The sequence below is a fragment of the Triticum aestivum genome, chromosome 3A (genome assembly GCF_018294505.1).
Source record: "Triticum aestivum cultivar Chinese Spring chromosome 3A, IWGSC CS RefSeq v2.1, whole genome shotgun sequence".
Taxonomy (NCBI): domain Eukaryota; kingdom Viridiplantae; phylum Streptophyta; class Magnoliopsida; order Poales; family Poaceae; genus Triticum; species Triticum aestivum.
In genome coordinates, this window is record NC_057800.1 from 751180406 (window position 1) to 751196479 (window position 16074).

The following is a 16074-nucleotide window of genomic DNA, read 5'->3' on the forward strand; positions in this document are numbered from 1 at the left end:
TATAAGGAAATAAATAATAACTTTATTATTGCCTCTAGGGCATATTTCCTTCACCAGCTTGCCTCTAGAGCTACAGATTTTGGTGGCCACCATTGTGTCGTCGTGAGTATTCCTCCCTCCATATCTGATGGTTGCTGCTGGCGGCTCAGACTATCACGGTTGCGGGATGCAACCATGAGGCCCCTTTGTGGAGTTTGGCAGCTCTCAGTCCAGCAAGTTTGGCTTTGGCGGTGAGGCGCAATATATGGATGTCGGCTTTGACGTAGAGGGTATGGTTGTGTAGTTGCTAGGATCATGGAAAAGTGGTGGCTACAACACATGATTGACTTTGATTTGGTGGATCTTCTCGACTACCTGGTCTTGAGCTTCGGGGTGAAAATTCTAGGTCTGACCTGATTTGGTTATGCCCGGCAACAATAATGTTTTTGCGTCATTAACTTGTTGAAAGCATTGTTTGAATATAGTTTGATTTGTTATTCAAGGTCAAAACCCATAATCTCGCCCCCGGTAGTTGGATCTGATGGCGGTGGTGTTTGAGCATCGTTCCTTTCCTGAAGGTGTTGGTGTTGAAGAACCTCATTGTCTTTGTTGTGTCAAAAGATGGTTGGTATGGTTGTTCCTGTAGGTTGTCAATCATTATTTCGATCACTTCGGGGGTTTTTCTTCACTTAGGAATTACTTTGTTCTTTATTGACTTTGCTCTTTGCGGCGTGTTTATTTGTCTGTGCACACGCACATGTGTGCGAGTTGGTGCTTCCAGTGTGCATCTTCGTTATACAGAGCCCAGATGTGTAGTCATTGTGTTTATCCACTTAATGCTTCATTTTGAGTTAATAAAGTCCATTGTTAAAAAAGCTCAATGAAACAAAAATTGATGTCACTATGCAACATTCTAGGCGGACAAGGTTCTCTCCTAGTAGGTAGTTGGTGAGGTGGCGAGCTACTAAAATGTGATGACATTTAATACTAGATTTGATCATATCACATTTTATGGTGAAAACTCCCAAATTTATGTTGGCGTCGATATAAAAATATATAATTACATTAAACGGATACCATCTTAAAGATAGAACTAAATTGTGCAAACTAAGGATGATGATACGAGCATATCTTTTTGATACTTTTGACCATGTTTGCCCACTACCAGAGAACCCTTCGCTGAAGTGAGGCTACACAGACCATTCATACAGTTACGTGCATTAGTTGGGTCAAACCCCGTGATAAGAGAGTACCTTGGTGATGGGGGGGGGGGGGGGGGGGGGCTTTAATTGTATTATTGCCATAAGGAAAAAAATATAGTTGACTGACTACCTTAGTCGCGAGCTGACAGTAAAGATAATATACTATTTACAGTATGTGAATTTGCTTAATGCAATAGTATGTTTTTTTACTTAGTATTAGAGATGCATGCAACGGTCTTTGAGTGAAGTATTAGCTATAGATGAATGCAGACGGATGTTGGTCTACAGAATTATGGATGTACTGCCTACATAGTATCATGACTACGATTTAGTTATAAGAAAAAAAATCCTTTCATTATTTACATGTCTATATGCTTTTTAAATGATGTTTACATTTTTAGAGATGCTACTAGTGAAATTATGAATCCCAGTTTACTTTTCTTTGATAAGAACAACCTTGCTCTTTCATATACATTACCTTTAATTTTGTGCAATTAATTCTTCAAACACTTCAAACAACTCTAGAATTGGTGGTGACACAAGTCAAGTTTGTTAATAATGTGCAGGGAAGATCATTTGCTCGAATGCACTTTTCGTGAATTTGATATGTCTTAATTGAGGAAAAAATTGTTCACATTATGTATCCTTGTGCTTTTGGTCCCAATATCGTATAAGGCGGGCCATAGTGGCAGTAACTTAGCTTGTAACATAACGCACTCGAAGACAAGTTTGCTTATGTGGTAAGTAGTTAATGAGAAGAGAGGTGTTTGTGGTCACATAATATATTACTATAGCATAATGCATCCCAAGGCAAAATGAGTGTGCATCTAAATAAAGGAAGGCGTGCATGATATCATCCATACGGTACTACCCACTATAAAAATAATAACGCGGACTAGTAATATATGGATATTACTAACATAGTTTACTTCCCAATATGACTAGCCCAAGGATTAAGAAAAGCACGTGTATCTATAGTTACCTGTTGGTGTTAAACTACGCTGCACACCCTGACACCCAACAAGGTTGTCAGCCCCTTAAAAAAACAAGGTTGTCAGCCAGTGAGTAGTTGGTAGCCGCATAACTGTTAATTGAGTTGAAATGATCCACTATTTAATTAGGGGTTTAATTTCATCAGACATATTTACTGGTGCACGGTCTAGAGTATCTCCAAGGTTTATATTGCAATATATATGGGAAATATAATAGCATTAAATGGATATGATCTTGAAGATATAACCAGGGTGTACAAATTAAGGGCAATAATATAGTAAGATCTTTCCAATCTTCTTTCAATAAACCAAGAGTAAATATTCTCTAGCTACAAGTCTATATATAAAGATAACACTATGTATACTTCTCGACGTCCAAACATAAACGAGAAGAAGATTTGTGTTAAATCCTATGGAGGGGAAAACTATTCTTCTATGCCTTATGGTGCTTTTTCTGCTAGGAAATTCCACTCATGCTGGTACGAAATCGATCTCCCTATGTTTTCTTTCTCATGTCAACTAGGAGAGAGAATAACCTTGTCGATTGAAACTAAATTTTCCATGGAACTTTGTAAATTTGAACTTATTTTAATGATGTGTATTCATTATCTTGCCATATAGCATGCCAGAATTCCTGGGGACGTCACGCTAAGTCATCTTACTGTGTGGCCGTCAGTGTTACCCAACAGAATTGTAACTGCCTTGTATGTGACTAGAGTTGCACTCTGCTATCACGTCAAACAATGAAAAATGTTGGGATCCAGTAATAAAATCTTCTTGTAACATTCATGTGAGAATCTATATTGATTACAAATTTTGGATGTACTTATGATTTGATTTCATTTTGCCATGTGTAATCCATTATGTTTTGCACAGCCTCGTGATCATAAGTTTAGACATAACAATATAAAACTTGATCGAACCAAGTTTACTCTAGCTGAACTCCTAGCCATGGAGCTCCAAGAAAACGAGGTTTATTTCTATAAATCATGAACATTTCTTAAAAAATCTCAAGTTTTCTTTAAAATCATGAACCGTTCTGGAACGAAAATGAATTTTTTTAAAACTTCTTAACATTTTTAAAATCACTACGAAAATTGAAAATGTGAACTATTTTGAGATTCTTGATTATTTTTTGAAACACAAACATTTTAAAATTCTGAACATTATCATAAAATAAAGAAAATTAGAAAAATGTTATCTTTTTTGCAAAAAACAATGCTCTTTAAAAACATGACAACATTTTGAATATGAGAAAAAGATGATTTTTTTGAAATAGGAACATTTATTGAAGACCGGAACATTTTGCGTAATTCCTTGAACATTTTCTTAAAATGTGAAAACTTTTTGTTCTGCACAAACTTTGGAAACCATATTTTTTAAAAAAAATTGAACATCTGCTGGATATGTGAACGAATTTAGAAATTTCAATCATTTTAAAAAATAAAGAATTTTCTAAAAACCTGAAGAAACTTTAAAAAATGATTTTTGTGAAATCTAAAACAATTATTCAATGTTTGATTTTTATTTGAATTGATAATATTTGAAAAAAAAATAAAAATAGAAAAGGGAAGAAAATAAAAAATAAACCAAAAACTAATAAATATAAAACATATTCTAGGATTTCCAAAGTTGTTCCCATGTGCCTTAAATAGGCCAGCGCAACCTAGGACTCTCTGCATGCTATCGGACGTACATGTATCACTTCAAGAAATACACAACATTCATGGATCCTACCCCTGCGATGTACATCACCTGATGGGCCGGCCAACTCAGGTGATGATACCTTCCTATCATGAGCTTCTAATCGGCGCCTTCAGCGCCGATTTTCTTTTTTTAGCACAATACAATCAAAATCGCTCACATATACTAGCATATACTCACCCTATGAAGGGACGGCCCGCTGGTGCTCGCCTAGAGCGAGACGTCCTACCATCTTGCTGGATAGGAGAAATAGCTCTCGCGGCCTATAAATCTCTCACATGCCAACCCACTTGTGCGGCCTGGGCTCTAACTGGGCCAGGTCCCACTTTCTACCCCTCATAATATTCGCAAGACAAAAAACAATTGCTTAGAAATCATTGGCAGAGAGAACAAAATGCAACATACTCTTTTTGTGGACATGCGGTGCATAAATATCATTTAAGCACATCCATACAACAATAACGTTTTCTCTCTAGTTATAGGCTAAAACAATACACTAATTCGGCGTATTGTGTCATAAAAAGGTTCATGAATTTTAAAAAATGTTCATGGATTTCGACAAAATGTTTGTGAATTTTTTTAAAAAAAATTCTTGAATTCAAAAAATCTTCATGATTTTGAAAAAGGTTTATGACTTGTAAAACTGCAGACAAATTCGAAAAATTTCAAAATTTAAAAAGTTGTTCATGAAAAATTATTCACGAATTTGAAAGAATGTTCTCAGACTCAAAAATTGTTCAATATTTTGATTAAATGTTCACGATTACAAATTATGAGTTCCACGAAAAAATAAATTACTGGATGAGTAAGTTTTGGATACGGTGAACATATTTGAAATTAACGTTCATTTTGTTATATTTGATGAACAATTATTTAATAGTTTGAAGAAAATTATCGATGAACAAGTTTTTTTCTATGAACAAATTTATAATTGTATAAAAAATTAATTAGATGAACAAAATATGTTCATTATTTTAAACAAATGTTTACAATGAACTATGGGAAAAGGAACGAAAAAATAGAAAAAAGAATAAGGGAAATTAATTAATTAATAAACATAAGAAAATCAAATGAAAATGAAAATGCAAAAAAATAAATAGAAAAATAACAAAATGAAACAAAAAACAGTCTATGTAGGTTTTATAAACCTTCCTAAAACCGGAAGAGTGATCTGCACTACTTGAGCTGGCCCAAAACTGCGAGTTTGGTCAACACCTGTCGACCAGCGCGTTTGGCCCAAATTCACACCCTCAAAGCCCCACCCGAGCGCCGCCTGACTTGTGCAGTGCCCACATAACGTGCTCGTGACTTCTAGTTTTAGGAAGGCTCCGTTTCCTTCCTTGTTCTTTAGGGCATGTACAATGGTGTTATCTTAAGAATGCCACGTAGGATAAATAATAAGGTGGAGGAGAAAGAACTCATAAGAAAAGGCTTGTCTTCTCTTATTTAAGATAAGACAAGAGATGATCTCTTAGCATAATTTGTCTCGCCATGTTTTAAGAAATGGCTAGTTATTAAAGATAAGGCTAAGATATAACCCATTATAGACATATTTTTTTGTCATCTCTAAATTACATGCAAGACTTCAGATAAGACTATTTTATCAACCATTGTACATGCCCTTATTATTTCTTATTTTTTCCCTTTATATGTTTTTCTTTTTATTACTTTATTTATTTTATATTCTTGGTTATTTTGAAAATTACTTACATTTTTATAGTTCAAGATAATTTTCAAATTTGTGAAAATATTCTAGATTTCAAAAAAAATCTAAACTTGTGAATTGTTTTACAAATCCATGAATAGTTTCTGAAATCCAAGAATTGTTTTTTAAATTCAATTCAATTTTAAATTTATGAGTACTTTTTATTTCATGAACATTTTTCAATTTGACAAACAAATTTCAAATTCACAAACATATTTAAATTACTTAAAACAATTCCTGAATATTTTTAAAAGTTTATGAACACTTTTTTGAGGATTGAAAAACACTTTTAATTCCTAGACATTTTTAAATTTTAGATAACTTTTTAAATAGAAACCGGCTGAAGTAAATAACATGACCAAAAACCGATAAAACATCCAATGCACAGTACGCTGACAAGTCATGGGAGGGTATACCGGGCTAGCCTACTATCGTTGGCGCTGGTGAGGGGTTAGTGTTCCCTCGCCTCCCACCACAAAGCATGTGGACTAGGAGCAATCTATCTGGCGCCATCCTACAATCCACCTGTGCGGCCCGGGTTCTAACTCGGCAGGCCCCCCTCTTTACCTCTCGTCATGCGTGCATGACAAACTAAATGCAAAGAAATAATTTTTCGAGAAGATAAAATGCAAAATACTTTCTTGCAGATTCATATGCATACAACAATGCTCTAGTTCTAAGTTAAAAGTTGAAACACAAACACTTGCTCGGCATATAGGTATGAACCCTAGCAGCTGCACTGGGCAAAGAGTTTACCGAGTTTTCTAGGCACTTGGCAAAGAAGACAATTCCAGTAGTGTGAAAGATGAAGAATGTACGCTGCAATTCCAAACAACACTGCTGACTCCCCCCATTTACTTCATTTTATTAAACCAACATGACAAATACAAGGTGAAACTTCAGAAAATTCTTGCAAACTGATTGCGATATCTTAATTTACTGGCCTGGAATAAACATCGAGTATGAAATTAAGCTGCTACTCCCTCCGTTTCTAAATATAACCCCTTTTTTATGAATTTCAATACAGACTATATACATCCTATTTTAGAATGCGGATTCACTTATTTTTCTCTGCATGTAGTCTATATTTGAATCTCTAGCTCCTGCTACCTCCAGCGCCATTTGGAAGCACGAACTTACAAACAAATGGTTCAGTTAATTGTAACAGAAAGAAGAACGGAAACATAGTTCACAGTTCATACACATGCTACTAGTCCATTCTCTGCTAATTTAATCATGGGCACTCGATATGAAACCTTCTCATGCGGGAGACAGTTGATATTTAACCAACGCCAAATTCACATTGCAGTGCCAAAGAAACTAAACGGGAGAAAAGAGCTACTCAACACTTGGCGGACCAAGCCCTTGATCCACGTGACTGAAAAGAAGGGAAAAGGGCTACTCAACACTTGGCGAAATCAAAAGGATTAAGGAACAGTTTGGATCATGGCATGAGTTGCTTGCCTGGTAAAAAGTAGTGCCTGAAAGTAGCCTGAGTGAGTAGGTATTTTCTGCCTGATCAGGCACGCCTAGAGGTGGAGCGTTTGGTTGGAGGCCTCCAGCCTTGGTACGAGAAGAACAAGTGACAGATGAAAAAGGTGTACTAGTATAGAATAAGAAACGCCAGATCGCTAACTAATTGATGGGATTAGCAATCCCAGGCAGCTGCTGCTCCCGCCAGGCGTGGGGAAAGGGACGCCTGGCCAGGCTAATGAAGCAGCTAGGGTGCCAAGCCAGGCTAACTACGTTGGTCGTGCATCCAGGCCAGGCTACTTTACACATTCTCAGGACATCAACCAAACACACCCTAGGCACATGTCAGGGAGGCTTTCGGCCATGCACAAAATAGCGAGGACAGGAACCAAACAGCCTCTAAGAACATGCAGGCTTCCCATCTTCCTTTGCCTGAAATTGATAAAGCGGTGCATACAAAAATTGTATCTTCCTATTCGTATGTTTTGTTGATTTCAATGTCGGGATGGTATTTTTTTAGAAGAATGCCGAGATGGTTGGGATGGTCTTCGGCTGCGGCCCTTAGAGCCGCAACTGCTTCGTCCACCACGTCATTGCTGGCTTCCATACACAAAAGGTTCACATACACAGCCTCGAGGGAAGGGAGATGCCCCATGCTTAAATTATAGTCGGCACGGCCGATCCAAATAGCTGGGAAGTCGAAGCAAAGTTCCTTAAGCCTTGGCCCGGCTCCTTGCGGAAATATAGATGGCGTAGACACAATTCCTAGAAAGTAGCACTCAGTCGCACATGGAAATGCATCAGTGGTGACAACAGACATTTCCACCACATGATTCTCTTCTGAGAAGTTGCCCTCAACACGTAGATCGAGATAACGAAGGGCACACAACATCCCAAGAAATTGAGTGTCCTCCGATCGCACTTCACTCACTGTTATTGCTAGATAGGACATGAACGGAAGCAATTAATGAAGGATTAATCCATGCGGACAATGCCTACAATGATCAACCAATAATTCGTAATCTGCGGATTTGTGGAGAGGGAACCCAGCCTACGCGCATGAGATCAACGCATCCACCTTTGACATAATTCTGTAGAACTTCCAACTTGTGCAGATTAATTAGGGATTTGGCCAAAGTTCTACAGGTGCTCCCATCCAAATCACCCCACAAAAACCGGAGCACCCTCAGCTTGGTCAGGTGGCCCAACTCTTTCACAAGATGGTGATTGAAACCACACGAAGAAAACTTGCCCACCTCTAGACCAAGTAGCACTTCTAGGGAAGTCAAGTTACCTATCCCAGATGGGAGCTTCACACCCCGGCCAATATGTAGGTACATCAAACGTCTTAGCCGAATAACACTTGGCGGCATTTCTTTTATACTCATTCCACTAATATCCAAGACTTGCAAAAACTGTAGCTTTCCAATTTCCATTGGAAAGTCCTTAACCCCGTCACCGTTCAGTCGTAGGTACCTCAAATTCAAAAAAGTCCTGGTATCCAGAATAGGACAATCTCCTAAATCCAACACACGCACAACTTGAAAACTTGAAATTTTCTGCAGCTGATCAACAATATCATTCGTGAAAACAGTAATAGATCTTACTTGTGTCATACTGATGGTAGCCACATCTACCTTGCTATTTTGGATTGACAATCTGCGGACCTTGCTTTGCGAGTTAGGTACTTTTCTCTCGGTGCCATCCAATATAGTGACAAAGTTCTCTTCGCTTGCTAATGAACATATAAGATCTAGCACCATGTCATGTACACGACAAGCTTTTGCCTTTTCTTCATTATCAAGGCCTATTGGCTGGATCATACTTCTATTTACTAGCTCATTGAAGTAGTAGTCACCGAGCTCATATAAGCTAGTTTCTTCTTCTTCACTATACACAAATCCTTCGGATATCCATTTCAATATTAGCTTTCCTCTAATAATCTCGTGATCTTCTGGAAAGATGCTTAGATATAATAAACATGGCTTAAGATAAGAAGGTAGATCATAATAACTGAACAATAGTATCTTTTTCATCTCAATTACACTACGATCCTCTGTGAGTCCACGACCAATGGAGTTGAGCACGGTGTCCCATTGGTCCTTTGGTTTCATCCGATGATTATTAGCTAGAAGACTTGCTATGGTAATAACGGCTAATGGTATTCCACCACATTTCTTCAAGATGTGTTTAGATACTTCCATCAACTCATGAGGACATCCTTTATCGGAAGAAAATACTCTTTCATAGAAGAGCCTTCTTGAGACATCATCAGAAAGAGGTTTCATCCTATAAATATCACCAGCAGAAGAGCAACATGCTTCAGAGACACTGAAGATACGGGTTGTCATGATTACTCGACTTCCAAGACTATTCTTGGAGAAAGCGCACTTGATTAATTGCCACACATTTTCATTCCATATGTCATCAATTACAATGAGGTACCTGTACGAATATATTATGTGAGTTAGTTCACAACCCAATAAAGGAAGATATATGTAAGGTTTTTTTATATGTAGAGACTATGGATTATATATTTATATGTAGAGTAAAATGGACCATAGTAAACTCAACGAATTATATGAACACTGTAAATCTTCAACTCATCAACAATACCCTTTTAGAATGTAATTGCACCAATACTTCATGGCCATTATTTTACTAAACAAAATGGCTATCGATCTATAGCATGAAAACATAAGCATACCTTTTGTCATTAAGAAATTCAATGAGTTCGTCGATGAGATGCTTTTCTTCTCGTGACGTATTATGTATGTTTGAATACATTTTCTTGTCGAGCTCAAAAAGGATATTCTTCAAGATTTTTTTCATGTTGGGATTCCGAGAAACCGAAACAAAAGCACTACAATCAAATTGCACTTTGATCTTGTCATACACTGTTTTAGCAAGGGTTGTCTTTCCTAACCCACCAAATCCAACAACAGAGACTGTCTTCAACGGATGCTTCGACCAATTGAAGTAACTTGTTGATCAACTCGTCTCATGGTTCTTCGATGACGACAAGCTCTCTCACATCTGTGCACAGAGCTATGGTGCGAGGATCAATGCTAGCACCAATGCGGGTGTTCAGTGTCTCGAGCTCGTACCTTTGGCACAACTCAGCCAGCTGCTTAGCCTAAGTAACTGCTTCTTCTAGAGCATCGGAGATTCGATGAAGATCTTTGCCCTTCTTGAATAACTTGCCTGTCTTCTTAAGCAACTTCTTCACTCTGTTCTTTGGGTTGGCAGATAAATCATCCACACACACAATGAAGACATCCACGATGTCTTCCATTTGGTAGGCCAGGTCCCTTACCATTCCTGCCCAGATCTTGACCCCCTCATCGAGCTCCTCGGGCGGCACTTTCGCCACCTTGCCAAGGGCAGCCTGCATCAGCAACATCTCCTTGCTAAGAGACTCGACGCCTTTCCTCACACGCTTCTCAAGGGCGAACTTGCCTGCGAGCAGGTCCCCCAGCTCCAAGAGGAGACACTACCAGAATCGCCCCCTATGCCGACGGCCAGGGCCGTCGGCATAGGCCTGAGTCCCGTCGGGATATGCCTATGCCGACGGCCCCCGTCGGCATAGGGCCGTCGGCAACATATGCGTCGGCACAGCCAGGGAGGCCGTCGGCATAGAAAAGCCGTCGGCATATATGATACGCCAACGGGGGCCGTACATCTAAGCCGGCGGCCCTGGTCGTCGGCAACTATCACGCCTAACGGCGGCCGCCGTCAAGTCTGCCCAACGAACAGTCGCCACGTGGCACCACTATGCCGACGGCCTAGCCGTCGGCTTAGTCAAAAACTATGCCGACGGCTCGACCGTCGGCATAGGTGTGCCACGTGGCGACCAGCCGCTGCTCTAGGACCAGGGCTATGCCGACGTCCTGGCCGTCGGCATAATGTGAAACTAAGCCGACGGCCAGGCCGTCGGCATAGTCCTTCATACAGAGCTCTCAGTAGCTGACACGTGGGCGCCTATGCCGACGGCCTAGCCGTCGGCTTAGTGTGCCGACGGCTAGGCCGTCGGCATAGGCGCCCACGTGTCAGCTACTGGGAGCTCACACTAGTTTGCTTTTGCTTTTTTTTTCTTTTTTCTGTTTGTTTTCAGATCAATTCAATTCAAATAGCAGCACATATCAGCAGATATATATGATGAGATAGACATATAAAACACAACGGGATATCATCCGGCACCATCACAACAATATATGCATAAGCATCATCACACACAAGTCTCTAAATGAACATCATCACAACCAACATAAGCATATAGAGAAGCACACAAGTCATCTAAATGATCATCACCACACACAAGTCATCTCAAGCATCATCACCACACAAGGATCATCGAGCACCGCGGAGGTCGTCACCGCCAAGACGGCCAAAGCCCAGGTCGTCACTGCTAGCGGCAGCGCTACCGCCAAGACCGCCTCCGCCTCCGTGGATCGGAGTGGTCGGGCTCCGTGTCTCCGGAGTGCTGCGAAGGCCGCCGCCAACGGTAGATCCACATGTTCCCTGGATGTTGAAAAGACATATGCACGGGATATATGACTGTGTTGAAAGGCATGACATGCTTTGGGTGAATAGATTGGGGATGAACTAACTGGCGAGGGGCCAGCATTCTGTGCCACAAACTCCTCAAAGCTCATCAGCATTGGTTGTGCTGGAGGGCATTGTGCTGGAGGGAACTGAGGACACCTGCCGGCCGCCATATCCTGAAAAGCCTGGTGCATCTGGCTATCCCTCTGCACTTGGTGTTCATAAAGCCTCTGATGCCACGCCATGGTCTCCTGGCGTGTGTACTCCATGTAGGCCTACGGTATGACATGATGGAACTCATAAAACTACTAAATGCGGAAAATGAAGTGAGCAATGAAGATAAGAGGGAAAATACTTACAGATTGTTGCTCCTGAAAGAGGGACAGTGTACTGGTCACTGGCTGGCTCGTGCGCTGGCTCAGGCTCGGGTCGATCCGACGAAGCTGTGTGTAGGAGATACTAGGAGTGATCACAACATCGAGAACTGCCTCCCGACTGTGCTCCTTGGGCCCCATGCTCACCACCGCCCTGTCGTCCAAAGGCGCCGCAATGGGGTCAGGTGTGTCAGGATGCAACTTCAGATACGCTTCGGAGTAGGCCTGCTTCCTCCCCGCGGTCTTCTTGCCGTAGTACTGGGGCTCGCCAGGCTTGGAGTCCTTCCGCATATGGGCGATCTCCCACGCCTGCATGTCTGAGAGCGGCCGCTTCAGTTTCTCCTCCTGCACCACCAAACAGAGATTAGTCATACATAAGAAAGTGATGGTAAATAGAAGAAGAAGAATGTTTAATGGGGTTAGTCATACATTAACTGCCTTGTGGAGATAGTGGTTTCGGTTTCCCTGAGCATGTACTCCCTCCATCCCTCGGTTAGCCTTATTTTTGGTTCTCACAGCCTCCCAGGCTCCAGCCTCATCACACCGAAGATCCACCAATGCCGCCCAGGACTCGTCTTTTCCATAACACCAATTTGGACACACCTACATAATAAAAGCATAATGGCATGTAGGTGTGTCCAAATTGGTGTTTATAGAAGCATAAAGCATAAAGCATAATGTACCACAAGGTAATGAAAGCATAATGAAAAATCTTTTATACTTACCGCCAAGAACTCGGGCCTCTCCAAGGTAATGGCCATCCTCCGCGCTTCTTCCTTGGTCATCTTCACACCAAGATAGTCGTGGTAGTATGTGGAGATGGCCACATAGCGCACCTCATACTGCATCTGGCGGGCCTTCTTCTTGCATTGGCGCAGCACGATCTGGTCTGCTCTAGCCCTGTGCTCCGGAAGAACTTGGTAGAATGTCTACAATCATGCATGAAACAAGAATGGAAAAAGCCATGAGTTAAATCATTCATGAAACTAGAATGGACTTGTGCTTTTGAAGAGAACTCACCCAGAAAGTAGTGATCACGGCCTTGGAATGGGTCTCATGGTCCGCGTGGCGGGCCGCTTCCCAGTGGTCCCAGCTCGTGGCCAAAACCCGACGGTCTGGCTGCCTGACTGGATCAGGACAGTACAACCCCGGCCAATATAACTTCAGCAAGACGGTGATGAGGCCGTTGGGAATACGGACCCCTTTAGAATATATCCAGTTGCTGCAAAAGAATGAACTATTAGCATGTGACAAGCAAAATAAATAACAACCGGAATAAGCATGTGACAAGCAAAATAATGAACCACTTACTCTTTTCCCGTGGGCTCAATGAGCCACTTCTGCTCCTCAGTAGCAGGAACCTGCTTTGGTAGCTTTGCGTTGCCACGCAGCCACCCCTTCTTGTCAACCCCCTTCCCGTCACCACCATCATCCCCGCCACCACCCTCCTCCTCGCCTGCCTCCCCCTCCCCAACCTCCTCCCCAACCTCCTCCTCCTCCTCCTCGCCTGCCTCCTCCTCCACCTCCTCCACCACCACCTCCTCCTCCTCCTCCTCCCTAGAGTGTACCTCACTAGAGGAGGGTACCTCACTAGAGGAGGGCCTCGAAGACAACACCCCTAAGTCGGTGAGGGTGCGCTCTTTCTGGCCGCGACCCCCTGTAGTGGCTCTCCCCCCAGCACCTCGTCCTCTAGAGGCTCTCCCCCCGCCCCCTCCTCCTCTAGGGGCACCTCTCCCTCGACCTCCCTGTGAGGAGTCATCGTCAAGTAGCCGAGGGGGAGGATTACGTGCTCGACCACTCCGACTAGGCAGGCCGACGACCTTGCGTAGGAAACCCACGCCGTCGGCCTTCCCCTTGCCCATGTTCCACGAACCTGCATTGAAAAGAGAAAAATAAATTAGTAAATTAATGAAATGAAGGAAAAGGCATGATGATAAACACATTAATAAAAATGCATAAAAGGGCATATTCCTAAACTATAGAAAAAAATACTTGAAACGTACATCTGCTAGAACCCATATGAATCATCACTGTTGTAACCTCTTTCTCGGTCCGTCTCATCATCACTATCAATCATATCATCTTCGTTATCCGACGGAGGTGGAGGCTCTTCCTCGTCATCAGCGTCTTCGTTTAACTTTTCTAGCATAAGTATGTCATTTTCATTGACAATGGTCTCACCATCATTCCGTGCATCGTCGACGTTTGGGTCCACATCATCATCACCCAATGGTCTAGCGTCATCGTTTCTAACCACATCATCATCATCATCCAATGGTCTAGCGTCATCGTTTCTAACCACATCATCATCATCATCATCATCATCAGGTTGCTCTTGATAGAACACTCCCTCGTATGTCATGGGGTTAATGTTGTAGTAATCGTCTTCATTCGGGTCTGGTAGCTTACCATGTGGCGACACCTTGAACACAACTTCCCAACCCTTTAGATACACTTTCTGGCATGGGTAAGGCAGATAATATACTTGTGTAGCTTGGGTAGCCGCAATGAAGAGATCGGCTCCGGCATAGACGGTTGATGGTTTAACTTCAACCAAACCAATGGAAGGCGTATGTTTTACCCCCTCCCGCGGATCGAACCATCGGCATTTGAACACAGGCAGACTTAGGGTCTCACGCCCCTAGCGGAATTTAACCTCGTATATATTTTGTACCCTTCCATAGTAGTCTATCACAAATTCTCTGTTGATCGGCTCTAGCTTTTACGTTATCCTTCGTCTTATCAGGAATGTTGAGGATCGTGTGGAAAAGGGACGCTGCCACATTCTTTTCGGTGTGCATCACATCAATATTATAAGGAAGTTTGAGGTCCTTGAAATAGGGAAGCTGCGGGGGTAATGTGCGTCCAGTTGTGCGTCTCACCATATCCCTCGAAGCCTTTGGCTTTGGCTTTGCCTTTGCCTTTGACTTTAGGCTTGAGAGCTTTTAGCTGAGCAAGAACATCTGCCCCCGAAAATGTTGGAATCTCAGTTACTTCATGAACAACCCGGCCTTTCGTGAAGTTCTTCTTGTCTTCCCTGTCTGGATGGTCTGGAGGGAGGAACTGTCGATGCAGGTCAAAGGCTACATACTTGCCACCCTTACTCAGTCAAATCATTCGCAGAGCCTGCATGCACACTGGGCATGGCATCTTACCACTTGTACACCATCCGCAGAATAGAGCATAGCCGGGAAAGTCATGCATGCAATAGTGCAACCAAACTTTCATCAAGAAATTTCTCTGCAGATCCCGGTCGTATGTCAACCTCGGAAAGTACCAAGAATGGTGCAAAGCATCCACAAGCGGCTGCATAAACACACCCAATTGCTTCCCCGGGTAGTCAGGCCCCGGAATGATGAGCGACAAGAACAGGGTCTTCCATTGCATTAGGGCACCGGGAGGAAGATTGAGCGGAATTACAAACACAGGCCAGCAGCTGTATGGATTGGACGACATACCATATGGATTCAACCCACCACCTGATATGGCTATTCTGACATTCCCAGCCTCGGCTGCTTCCTCGGGGTATTCTTCATCGAATGACTTCCATGCTTCCCCTCCCGATGGATGTATGATTTTTTTTTGGATTGTACCTTATACCTTCCTTGTGCCACTTCATCATTTTGGCAGACTCCTTCGTGATGAAAAGGCGCTGCAGTCTTTTTATAAAATCAAGATACCGAAGAACCTTAACGGGGATGGTTAGCTGCTTTTTCTCACCATCCTCACCGACCACCTCAATGTACCAAGACGAACCGCACTTCCTACAGTACTTGTCATCCGCATACTCGTGCCTAAACAAAAGGCAATTCTTCGGGCAAACATCTATTTTCTCATAATCCATAGAGAGTGCCTTCATGATTTTCTTTGTATCGTACATGCTTTTCGGCAGTTCATGACCCTCAGGGAGGCTGCTAGCCCATACTCCCAGGAATGCTTCGAAGCATTTCTGGCTACAGCCGTACTCAGCCTTGACTGCAATCAGTTGCGAGATGGCATCCAACTGAGATATTTTCGCACCCACATAAAGAGGTTTCTTCGACGAGGCCAAGACCTCCAAGAAGGCCTTTGCGGTTGCCTCCGGCTCCTCCGGTTCATTC

General features: G+C 42.3%; 1 pseudogene; it reads right to left on the bottom strand.

Annotated features, from left to right (window-relative positions):
• Positions 1–7527: 7527 nt before the first annotated feature.
• On the bottom strand, positions 7528–11005 carry LOC123057388 (disease resistance protein RGA5-like; annotated as a pseudogene).
• Positions 11006–16074: the final 5069 nt, after the last annotated feature.